Here is a 13,499-nt window from a genome sequence, read left to right on the forward strand (position 1 = left end):
ACCACCACAGTAATGGTCTGATACCGTAAATAGCACCATCACAGTAATGGTCTGATACCGTAAATAGCACCACCACAGCAATGGTCTAATACAGTAAATAGCACCATCACACCAATGGTCTGATACCGTAAATAGCACCACCACAGCAATGGTCTGATACCGTAAATAGCACCATCACAGTAATGGTCTGATACCGTAAATAGCACCACCACAGCAATGGTCTAATACAGTAAATAGCACCACCACAGCAATGGTCTAATACAGTAAATAGCACCATCACCGTAATGGTTTGTGTTGTGTTTATACAAGGTGTGTGTTGTTGACCATAATGCTTATAGTAACCCAAACCAGATTTTAGCTCCCAGTAATTTCGAACATATGAAAAAAAAATATTATGAAGTAAAATGAAAAATGAGTGTCACAAACATTAGCACACGAATTTGGATATACAGACACTGGTATTCTAAACAAGACAATATATTTGTAGTAATGTTGGTATAAAGTGCTCCTACTGGCAGTAGCTAGTGGGAATTTCCCTATTAGCTCTGTTGGTAGAGTGCAGGACTATTGTACTAAGAGTCCGTGGTTCAAATCCCATCAGTGGAGGTTGATTTTTCTGTTAATATTTAATATGTAATTTTCGTCATCAATGGTCATTGGAAGCAAACGCAAGGCAGTCTTTTTAATGCTTTTTTTTCTTAATTTTTTTTTTATTTCCACTGCAGGATAAAGCCCAGACACAAGAGATCCTTTGAATGATAATGTTGATGTACAAAACTATGCAAGGCTGTCTTCTGGGTTCAAGCGATCAGCGTGACCCTTGCATGCCGATATAGTCAACTTTTAGGTAAGTACTTAATGCAAAACTATGCAATTAAAATAACACAGCTATTATGGTCTATGGAGGTTGGGGTAGGATCTAGCTCAGTTGGGGAGTGCCTTGGTTGTAGGATCAAACCTCAAGGCAGACCCATTGGGTTTTTTCCCATCCCAACCAGTGACACATGAAGGATGTACAGTAGATAATACTATGAGCTGTTCTTTCTGGGGGAAAGTTCATATAAAAGATTATTTGATGCTAATGTAAAAATGTAGCGGGTTTCCTCTGAAGACCATGTGCAAGACTTATCAATAAGATTAATTAATCAATATGCTCTAGTGTTGTCTCTAACAAAGCAAACTTTGCTTTATTGTCCATGGGATCTTAAAGGGACTTTCCTGAGTTTGCTGCAATTTTTAAGATGTAATTGACTAACAGAGACTTTTTAACGATTGTAATTACATATCAAATATATTTCTCTGAATAAAATATTAGTGGCTGTATCTTAAACATGTTTCTGATCATTTTAATATTTTAACTAGGTTAAATTTAATTTTATTTCCTAAAGTACATTTTTTCGGATGTACGAAATTATTGGAAGACAAATTCCAGTTTGGGCTTCTTACAAATATTAAGATGACCAGAAACACATTGAATATACAGACACTGATATTCTAAACAAGAAAATATATTTAACATGTAAGTTTAATCGTAGAAATATTTTATTAGTCGGTAACATCTTACAATGCAGCAAACTCAGGAATGTCCCTTTAACAAACTGCACAAAGGCAAGAGTCCCAGTGTTTGATTATTACAATGTATCTTTTCCTGGCTTGATAATTCTCCCTTTAGGTACAGTTAAACAGATTTACAGCGAAGGAAACATTTTTTGTTCTCAACTGATTTATCAGCAACAGTTATGCTCTATTTGGAAATAGAATAATAAACTGACAATATCAATTTAATGATACTCTACCTAATTTAGCATGTACTTGTTTGGGCTCTCACTGATGTACAAGGTGGTGTTTACTCCTGAAATTAAAAGAAAGATGTCGGTAAAGAGGTGAATGGTGTACTTTATAGAAACAGACTATAACACATTTTGATCGACATGTGTCAGTTTCATTTACCCTTAAACAAACCTTTAATTTAAAACTGCAAGTTAACTAAATATTTTGAATTACAACATAAATTATTAATTATGATCATCAAATTTAGTGAATATAAATTCAATATAAGTACATTAGAAATTTACACAATCTTGCAACCACCTAAAGTTATATGTGAGCATCTGTTTGTGATAAAGATTCTCCAATAAAAATGTATTTTCTACTAGTAGATAAAAATTATACTGTTAGAATCATTTATGGGCATATTGTTGAAGGTGTAATACTTAAATTTTAAAGCAAAATTTAATAATAAAAAAAAAATTGCAATAGCTGTCATTATGCAACTTGGAGATAACACCTTTAATAGTCCTACATAGCACCTTTAATATCGGTATAATAGATCACACACTGAGAATGGTTTTTGACAGTTTTGCTCAAAAGTTACTTAGCAATGTCTACACATATTTTATTTTCGTGAGGGATAAGGGTAAACCGGCATGAGAGATGAAAGATCAACAGGAATGAAATTGATGCATGTCATGTTGATCAAAATTTGTTATAATCTGTTCCAATAAAGGTCACAAATCTCCTGTTTACTGACAACTTCATTTCAATTTCAAGAGTAAACACCATCTTGTACATCAATGAGAGTCAAAACAAGTAAATGCTACATTAGGTAGAGTATCATTAAATAGATATTTACAAAATATTTACTTGTCAGTTTAATATGAAAGACATAATCAACGAAAATCATTTTTATTCTATTTCCGACACTACTTTAGTTTAAGAATTGTGTAACAATTTGTCTGAAACCTATGACATGATACTGAATAAATGTTTTCTGCAGTACATTTTTAAAATGCCCATAAAACACATGGCATTGCAATGGAAGGAAGGAAATTTTTATTTAACGACGCATTCAACACATTTTATTTATGGTTATATGGCGTCAAACATGTGGTTAAGGTCCACACAGATATTGAGAGAAAGAAAGAAGGAAATGTTTTACTTAACGATGCACTCAACACATTTTATTTATGGTTATATGGCATCGGACATAGGGTTAAGGACCACACAGATATTGAGAGAGGAAACCCACTTTTGCCACTTTATGGGCTACCCTTTTTGATTAGCAGCAAGGGATCTTTTATATGCACCATCCCACAGACAGGATAGTACATACCACGGCCTTTGTTACACCAGTTGTGGAGCACTGGCTGGAATGAGAAATAGCCCAATGGACCCACCGATGGGAATCGATCCTAGATAGATCGCGCATCAGGCGAGCATTGTACCACTGAGCTACGTCCCGCCCCCACTGCAATGGGTGCTTTGGCAAAGTATGTCTACAGAAAAACAGGAAGGTGAGTGAAGAAGTAAGCAAGCAAACAGACAGAGCAAATAGATTAGGTAGGGCGAGTGGGTGACCCAATAGGTGAGCAACTAGGCAGACAGTGTGAGTAGGCAAGCAGGGGCCAAATTCACTAAAGTCGCAATTTTGCGATCTCAGAGTGCAATGCTAAAAGACTTACAAAGAGGATGCTTTGTTGTCTAGCAGAGCCTAAGAGACCTTTGTGAATTAGGCCCCTGGTATGTACTTACTGTAACATACCATTTGTCTCATTGGGCTATCCAGGAAGATAAAAAGCTCTTGAGCAAGAGTAAACCTGCGCCACTGTGAATATGGTTCTTTATCATTTTGTTGAAATGTTTCTGCCTTTGTTTTTCCTCATTAATCTACTCGACTGTTTATTCCATTAAACATCTCCATTCATCAAACACACAGATTGCGTTTCGTTGTGTGTTTTACATATGTTCTCAGTTGATATGTTTCCCCACTGTTTGGCAGCAAAACATTATACATAATGGCCTTTATCTTCCTTTTACAACACTATATCCCTTTAACTTTTTGTAAAATATTACAGTTAAACACTACACAATTCATCATTTTGAGACTATTAAAGGTTATTATGCAGACTAAACATGAATAGGCTGTAAAAATGTCACTTGCATATAAAGTTATTTTTATTTTAGATAGCATTTATTGCATAAGTTAAGGTTTTGATGAAAACAATATTAAATGACTTACATATCTTTGGCTAAATTCAGGCCTTTTGTTTATACTGAAAATAGAAAGCTACTGATGGATATTCAAGTCATGCTGCACTGTTCAGTTTCTGAGTCACAGATGCTTCAGAAATCTGCTTCGGAGAAGTTTCCGAAGCACAGGCTACTCCTAAAAAGAAGCAAGAAATATTTTATATACACTATCCTACAGACATGGCAGTACATTATATACCATGGTATTAGATGTACCAGTTGTAATTCACTGGCAGGGATGAGAAAAATAACTAGAGTCCATCAAGGGTCAACTGATCCTATGATTCATTGTATTTCTCGTTCCAACCAGTGCACTACAACTGGACAAAGGCCGTGGTATGTGCTTTCCTGTTTGTGGGTAAGTACATATAAAAGATCCCTTGCTGCATTGGGAAAATGGTAGCAGGTTTCCTCTCTGACTACGAGTCAGAATAACCATATGTTTCACATCCAATAGCCAATGATTAATTAATCAATGTGCTCCAGTGGTGTCATTAAACAAAAATAAACTCATTGTATCTCAGGTGAGTGTTCTACCATTGAACTACATGAATTTCTTCCAAAACCAAGACATATAATAGCTGATGAGTAATCAATGTGCTCTAGTGGTGTTGTTAAACAACACAAACTTTAACCTATCCCATTTAGGAAACAGGCTACTGTCGTACAAACTACTTCCACTATTATTAGCAGCACTATATTCACAGACAGAGTTAATACAAATGCCTGGTACTGAAAGAAAGAAATGGTTTATTTAACGACACACTCAACACATTTTATTTACAGTTATATGGCGTCAGACTATTGGTTAAGGACCACACAGATATTGAGAGAGGAAACCCACTGTTGCCACTTCATGGGCTACTTTCTTATTAGCAGCAAATGATCTTTTATATGCACCATCCCACAGACAGGACAGTACATACCACGGCCTTTATTACACCAGTTGTGGAGCACTGGCTAGAATGAGAAATCGACCAACGGGTCCACCCAGTACTGAGGTTCTTTGACATTCCAATATTGGAACACTGCTAATTCCTACAAAACTTGGATGTTCTCCAGCAATCACTATTTCCATACCAACCAAGGCCAATTTTTATATTGTCAGAATCAGTCTCTAACTGTGGTATAGCCATTTTAACAGTCAGACAGGAACCTCGCCTGAGAATTGAAAATCTGCATAAACCATTTATCCCTGGTTATGCAAAAAGAACTTGAGGTAACCCATTTAGTTTTTTGCATAATCCATCATGACCATGAAAATAATGTCCTATATTTTATAAGTGAATGAATTGGGTTATGGAAAACTAGGCTTGCACAAGCAATGCATAAATGAAACTATAATTTTCAGAGGTCTGTGACACAGTAGACACAAACTGACAGACAGATGGACAGGCTTTTACTCTTGATATTAATAGAACTAGTGATGTACCAATGATCAATTACAACTGAAATTTGATCAGTTTGGCTCTACCAATGTGATGATTGACTTTAAAAAATACTTAACTGTGGGAAAATGTTAACTATAATTGTTCCTACAGTTTGGATGCTGTAACTGATGTAAATATGTTGGTGTCTGTTTTCATGTCTACATAAAGAAAAAAAAAGATATTAAATATTTATTAAAGGTAAAATTAGTAATTTGTAAATTCTATCCAGGTGAATACAACAATAGTTGCATGGTCCTTATAATTAATTTTATCCTTTATGTAATCGAAAGTTCATCGGTTGGTGCAAACTGATTATGATTGATGACTGATGATGAAAATTCTCAACAAATTTCTAAGAAAAATCATAAGCAGTGTTTCAGTGTGGTATACAGCCATTGTAATGGTCTCACACAGTAGCCACAGACTGACATGAGTCAACACGTCCACACACAAAAGACCTCCTCCATGTTTGCTTGTCCCCTTTTACTCATGTGTCCATCAATGAAACCAATGTCAAACTCGCACCCCAGACAACCCAGTGAGACATGCACATTATTGCACAACAATGTCAACAGCGACAATCTTTAACACTTTGCTCTGCGAGTTGTCTGTGCTTGAGAGAAAAAAAAATAAGAAAAAAAATGTAGGTATCTGGCCTGACATACAATACGCAGGACATGCCTTTGATCCCACACAATGCCATATCTTTGTTTGTAACAAACAGAATCCTGACAATGTCTTGCACGAGTCAACATTTCTTTTTATGTGTAGTCACTTAGGAAGGGGCGACTGTTTGTAAAACATGCTTCTTCAGGGCTCTCTCTGCAAATTTGTCATCTTTGAACTCAATCGCAGCTTTATAGTCTATTAATTTTCTTGTTATGGGATAATGCCCATGAAAGCCAGACTAAGTATAAGCGCGAGTGATTTGTTTTTGTCAAATGAAAGGTGGAAGGAATGTAGATTATCTTAAAACTGGAATGAAAATGGTCTTATCAAGGCATGTATTTGTTGTAACATTTTTTGTTGTTGGAGATATACTGACGCCTAAATGCAAAGATTACTCTAACATCTTGAAAGCATGATTAAAGTGGCAATATGTAATAAACACTACCGGCTTCAGTGGTGTCGTGGTTAAGCCATTGGACATAAGGCTGTTAGGTACATGGTTCACAGCTTGGTAACGGCTTCCACCCAGAGCGAGTTTTAATGATTCAATGGGTAGGTGTTAGACCAGTACACCCTCTTCTCTCTCACTAACAACAACTAACCCACTGTCCTGGACAGACAGCCCAGATAGCTGAGGTGTGTGCCTAGGACAGCATGCTTGAACCTTAATTGGATATAAGCACGAAAATAAGTTGAAATGAAATGAATATAAAGACTGATATACCTTACCTTTAATCTTCAGAAAATGACATTGTTACTCGTTACACAGATCTTGATGGAATCTACAAAGTAATCATACAAATTCAATTGTGCAATTTAAACTTTTAAAAACTGAAAGAACTTTTCTGCATAAATGTCCTGTTTCTTTAAGTGTTTTTATTAAAAAACAAACATAAAAACAACAAAAAAACTATTTTTTAAAGACACCTCAGTACACTTGGAGTCTAACCTTATTTTTACACTTGATAATTGACCTAAACAGTTCAGCTAAATTAAAGAATTAAAATATTCTTAAAGCTACGAAAAACAATTTGTCAATACATGTAGATATGGTACATAAAAAGAAAAATCATAGTATTGAAATATTAATCTAATTTTTAAGACATGTATTAGCAGTGAAAAAAAGGAAAAAGCTGATCCTGTTTCTTTCTATTTGGCTATTTCTCGTTCCAGCCAGTACACAATGACTGGTATATCAAAGGCCGAGGTATGTGTTATCCTTTCTGTGGGATAGTGCATAGAAAAGATCCTTTGCTGCTAATGGAAAGATGTAGTGGGTTTCCTCTTTAAGACTATATGTCAAAACTACCAAATGTTTCACATTCAATAGCCAATGATTAATTAATCAATGTACTCTAGTGGTGTTGTTAAACAAAACAAACTGTTTTCTTTCTATTTACTATTTTCCAAAAATTAAAATAGATTATTATCTATGAAAAATCTTCCAAGATATATGCAGTTATGGTTCTACGATGCTAATTCTACTACTAATATTACAAACTGGAAAGACATTAAAGTTTATCTTGTATAAAACTTTTTATCCATTTACTATACAAAGAAATGTCTTTATGAAATGATTGATGCTGCCATGATGTCACAATATTAATCCTACTTTTAATATTACGAACTGGATAGACCGACAAAGTTGATCCGGTTTCTCTCTGTATATTCTAGCCGTGTTTAATCAGCTGCAGTGTTTGGTGATTGCCCCACTAGAAAGCCATTACCAATCAGGGTTTTCAAGTAGAGGCAACAATCAGCCTTGAAGCCTCACCTCTGATGTTGCTACCTTGATGATCCTGTTGTTTGCAGGTGGAGTGTGGGCGTCAGTGAATCCCAGACAAACGGATGGACAATCAGGGCTGGGGAAGTGCGAGTACGAACAAGGGATCAGTCTAATATTGGCTGTGTTTTTAGAGATGTACTGAACTGAAAGTGGGAATCATGTCACATTTATTTGCAATATCATCAGCTACAGAATAACAAGAGGCTCAAGTCATTTGAATCCATTCTAACAACTGATAACACTTCATGCATACGTGTAGGGGTTTTGTTTTTATTTTCCAGAAATTATCACATGCAGGACTAGCCCTGGAACTCATCAAATTCGATATTTTAAAATTTTAAACACAATTGCTGAATTTTATTTTAATTGGGAACAAAAATGTCCTGTAATAAATCATATTTTGTTAGAAAATAACTGGGTTTCTGCAATTGTTTTTACCAAACACTGCAACTGATTAAACATGGGTAGAATGGACGGAAAGAAACAGGATCAACTTCGTCTGTCTATCCAGTTGGTAATAAAAGTAAGATTAAAGGGGCAGGACTTAACACAGTCGGTTGAGTGTTAACTTGAGGTGCTTGCGTCGCAGGATCGAACCACCTCGGTGGATCGAACCACCTCAGTGGATACATTCAACTGATTGGTTTTTTTTCTTGTTCCAACCAGTGCACCACAACTGGTCAAAGGATGTGGTATGTGCTTTCCTGTCTGTGAGAAAGTGCATATAAAAGATCCCTTGCTGCTTTAAGAAAATGTAGCACGTTTCCTCTGATGACTGTGTGTCAGAATTATTAAATGTTTGACATCCAATAGCTGATGATTAATTAATCAATGTGCTCTAGTGGTATCGTTAAACAAAACAAACATTAAGTAGGATTAGTGTTATAATATCATGGCAGCATCAATCATTTCATGTAACACTTTTTATAGATAATTTAAGTTTTTGCTTACCCAGAGCTAGCCTTAACATTCATGAGGTCAATTATTTTTAAATATCTGTTATTACATTTAGTAAAACAATTTCCTGCATAAGCATATTTGAATTTGAATGCCTTTGATCACAAACCTATACTCCATCATTCTTGAATATTTTCTGAACTTGCTTTAAGCTATTTGATAGTTTCTTTTTGTACTGTATATTATGTAGTTTGTTGTATCAAAAAATTGAACCAAATTCAAAATCTAAAATAAAATGACACTTTTTCCATATTGCTAGCCTGGGAAATATCAAATGGCCCTGCCCCACCCAACCCCCAGGTATGTCCCTAATTTTCCTCCACTCCCATCGTCTTTAATAAACCCCAGACTATTTATGTATGACTGAAGAAACAAAACAGTCACTTTCTGACTGTATGACTGGGCCATGTAAGTAAGTTTGCTTGTCTGGGAGATTTCTTCATAACAAGTGCTGGCTTCTCTGGTTACAATCTTGGCATTTCATGTTTGATCCAAATTTAGAACTTATGAAATGTAAAAACACAACCAATTCTGTTGAATGTAGACAGACACTGTTGAGAATAGAAGACAGTTGAGTGTAGAAGAAATACTGTTGAGTGTAGAAGACACTGTTGAGTGTAGAAGAGATACTGTTGAGTGTAGAAGGCATTGTTGATTGTATAAGAGACACTGTTGAGTGTAGAAGAGACACTGTTGAGTGTAGAAGACATTGTTGATTGTATAAGAGACACTGATGAGTGTAGAAGAGATACTGTTGAGTGTAGAAGACACTGTTGGGTGTATAGAGACATTGTTGATTGTACATGAGACCCTGTTGAGTGTAGAAGACATTGTTGATTGTAGAAGAGACACTGATGAGTGTAGAAGAGATACTGTTGAGTGTAGAAGACACTGTTGAGTGTAGAAGACATTGTTGATTGTACAAGACACTGTTGAGTGTAGAAGAGATACTGTTGAGAGTAGAAGAAATACTGTTGAGTGTAGAAGACACTGTTGAATGTAGAAGACATTGTTGATTGTATAAGAGGCTGTTGAGTGTAGAAGAGATACTGTTGAGTGTAGAAGAGACAATGTTGATTGTATAAGAGACACTGCTGAGTGTAGAATACACTGTTGATTGTAGAAGAGACACTGATGAGTGTAGAAGAGATACTGTTGAGTGTAGAAGACACTGTTGAGTGTAGAAGACACTGTTGATTGTACAAGAGACACTGTTGAGTGTAGAAGAGATACTGTTGAGAGTAGAAGAAATACTGTTGAGTGTAGAAGACACTGTTGAATGTAGAAGACATTGTTGATTGTATAAGAGACTGTTGAGTGTAGAAGAGATACTGTTGAGTGTAGAAGAGACAATGTTGATTGTATAAGAGACACTGCTGAGTGTAGAATACACTGTTGAGTGTAGAAGAGACACTGTTGAGTGTAGAAGAGACACTGTTGAGTGTAGAAGACATTGTTGATTGTATAAGAGACACTGTTGAGTGTAGGAGATACTGTTGAGTGCAGAAGAGACAATGTTGATTGTATAAGAGAAACTGTTGAGTGTACAAGACACTGTTTGACTAAAAATCATGCAAAATAAAAAGGAAAGACGGACATAGATCCAAGGGGGTGTTCTGGGTGTATATTGCATACACCATCCTTGTAACTCAAAAGTGCATCATACATTAAGTGTTTAACACATGTATATAATCAATATACAGTGAAATCCATCAAAACTGGATACTATATATACACTGGTATTCCCTAAAACTTGGTTATTTTAAAATTGTTAGACAGGTGCCTGCATATGTAAATTCGATGCTTAAAACGTTTATCTGTAAACAATTTTATGATTTATAATACTCTACTTATCGCATACGTTGTAACTTGTTAAGAAGAATAATTAACTCCTTGAATTTTTTATCTTCCAAGTGTTCACCAACGTCCATGCCACCAAGGTCATGGTCATTTCTGTTACTTTTTTGAACGGGCCAGACGTGTCTCATTCAAAGGGACCTAACTCTAATTTACCAAGTAGCTGTAGTTAAAGGAACAATGAATGAATGAATGTTTAACGACACCCCAGCACGAAAAATACATCGGCTATTGGGTGTCAAACTATGGTTTAAAAGAACACTACATGTGTATAATTAGCGGTTATAAATATGCCCTTCACTGACGTAAGTGTGTAGGCCTATCTATAACTAATGGTAAGATTTAACCCACTTTATTCTTTGATGTAATTACGAACTGGATATTCAAACCCGTTTGTCGTTTATCACAAAATCTGTCAAAGGCAAAATAGTGGATAAACACTCCTAAACAAAAAAACAAAAAAAAACAAACAAAAAAAACCCAGAAGGAAAAGATTTTTATTTTTATTTTTAAACTAAAACTGTAATGGAGTTTTAAACAATTTAGACGTACTGCCAAAGTAAATATGTTTAACAAAATAAAGTTTTTCAGATTTTTTCTTCTTCACATTTTTATCCAGCACTTATTGTGACAAGAAACAATTTGATTTATTTTAATTGTCATAGCGTGTGTGTGTGTGGTGTGTGTGTGTGTGTGTGTGTATGTGTGTGTGTGTGTATGTATATATATGTGTGTGTATGTGTGTGTATGTGTGTGTGTGTATATATATATATATATATATATATATATATATATATATATATATATATATATATATATATATATATATATATATATATATATATATATATATATATATATATATATATATTATAGGGCTTACGCAATTTCACTATAAATACATAGAAGAAAAAAACCACTGTTGGATATCAGACAACAGTAATCTAAGCTGTTTAGAGAACACCGTGTATGTTAGCAACAAAACATAACACTTAATTATTGTATAGCCTGTGAATAATACTTGTTCATGTTTTTACGTCACTTCTAAAAACAGAACCAGACATACACGTGTTTTGAGTCGCGCGGGCGTGGGATAGTGTATAGTATACCGACACAGCTTGGCATGTAGACAGTCAGTATTATTATTGTTTTGTTATATATTGTCAGTCATCGAGTGGACCTTTCGGACATATATTGTTTGGTTTTATTGCCTTATTTATAAGTGTGTGTGAAATGGGCGAGTGGGGGTTTCCATTTTTATTCAATGTGTCTCTTTAACACTATTTAACATTGGGCACGTTACTTATTGACTGATAATAGTCATGCATAACATTGTCACAAATTTAAATAAATGTATAAAGCCCACACATTCCCTAATGATGTTATGTAATTATGATTAGTCATTACATTTGCAAACGTATTACTAATATAAAAAGGAAGTACAGGTTTTGTTTTGTTTATGCGGTTAATCATTTGTTGCACTTTCATTCTTTCCTTCATTTACGTTTTACGCACATTCATTGGCCTCGGGCAATCACACATTGTTTGAGGGAGAGTTCAGAGTTCAGAGAAAGAGAGAGTTCAGAGAGAGAGTTCAGAGAGAGAGAGAGAGAGAGAGAGAGAGAGAGAGAGAGAGAGAGAGAGAGAGAGAGAGAGAGAGAGAGAGAGAGAGAGACGGAAAGAGAGACAGAGAGACGGAAAGAGAGACAGAGAGAGACAGACCGACCGACAGAGAGAGAGAGAGAGAGAGAGAGAGAGAGGGAGAGAGAGAGAGAGAGAGAGAGAGAGAGAGAGAGAGAGAGAGAGACAGAGAGAGAGAGAGAGAGAAGAGAGAGAGAGAGAGAGAGGAGAGAGAGAGAGAGGGGAGAGAGAGAGAGAGAGAGAGAGAGAGAGAGAGAGAGAGAGAGAGAGAGAGAGAGAGAGAGAGAGAGAGAGAGAGAGACAGACAGACAGACAGACAGACAGACAGACAGACACGGAAACACAAAAAGACAACGTTTGATATATCAGTCGTGGGTCACTGGTTGGAACGTGGGACAAAAAAAAGAAGCCCAACACGAACCACCAAGGGCGATTGATCCTACGATCCGTCGCACCTCAGCCGAGCGTTCTATACCACTGCCTTGATATTCTGCCCCGTCACACACGCACAAACACAATAAAGTAGCCACTGATAAAGCTCACGCATGTAGCGGACCACCCGATTGAAACGTCACCTCGAGGTTCGAGTCGTCTGAACGAGCAAGCACGAACGGCGTGAGAAAGTACAGAGTTGGGTCTTCCTATGACATACGTTTCTAAAATAGTAACTCAATGGGCGACCTTTAACTCGTGAAATATGCGTCTACATTGGGCAACTAAGATAGTAAACACAGCACGCCGTCATACATTGGAAGGGAGCACGTTGTTTAGTTGCCGAAACGTTTATTAACTTGTATTTGTTTGGATACATTGATATAACTCCAGGCCTTCCTGTTTCTTTGAATTATTCCACCTCCTAGTGTTTCGTATGTAAGTACAGTAATAATTATACACGTAATATATACATTTATAGACATGTGCGTATGTTTATAATATACATACATACATACATACATACATACATACATACATACATACATACATACATACATACATACATATATATATATATATATATATATATATATATATATATATATAGTCATACACAGAGAGAGAGAGAGAGAGAGAGAGAGAGAGAGAGAGAGAGAGAGAGAGAGAGAGAGAGAGAGAGACAGACAGACAGACAG

At 35.8% G+C, this 13,499-nt stretch overlaps 1 protein-coding gene across 1 annotated transcript in view; it reads left to right on the top strand.

Moving 5' to 3' along the window:
* LOC121370907 (delta-like protein 1) overlaps nt 1-13,499 on the top strand; it is a 118,648-nt gene that overhangs the window by 26,151 nt on the left and 78,998 nt on the right. Inside the window, exon 2 of the mRNA XM_041496440.1 lies at nt 726-847. The gene's annotated coding sequence lies outside the window, so the exon portion shown is untranslated. The remainder of the gene's footprint in view (nt 1-725; nt 848-13,499) is intronic.

The sequence above is a fragment of the Gigantopelta aegis genome, chromosome 4 (genome assembly GCF_016097555.1).
Source record: "Gigantopelta aegis isolate Gae_Host chromosome 4, Gae_host_genome, whole genome shotgun sequence".
Taxonomy (NCBI): Eukaryota; Metazoa; Mollusca; class Gastropoda; order Neomphalida; family Peltospiridae; genus Gigantopelta; species Gigantopelta aegis.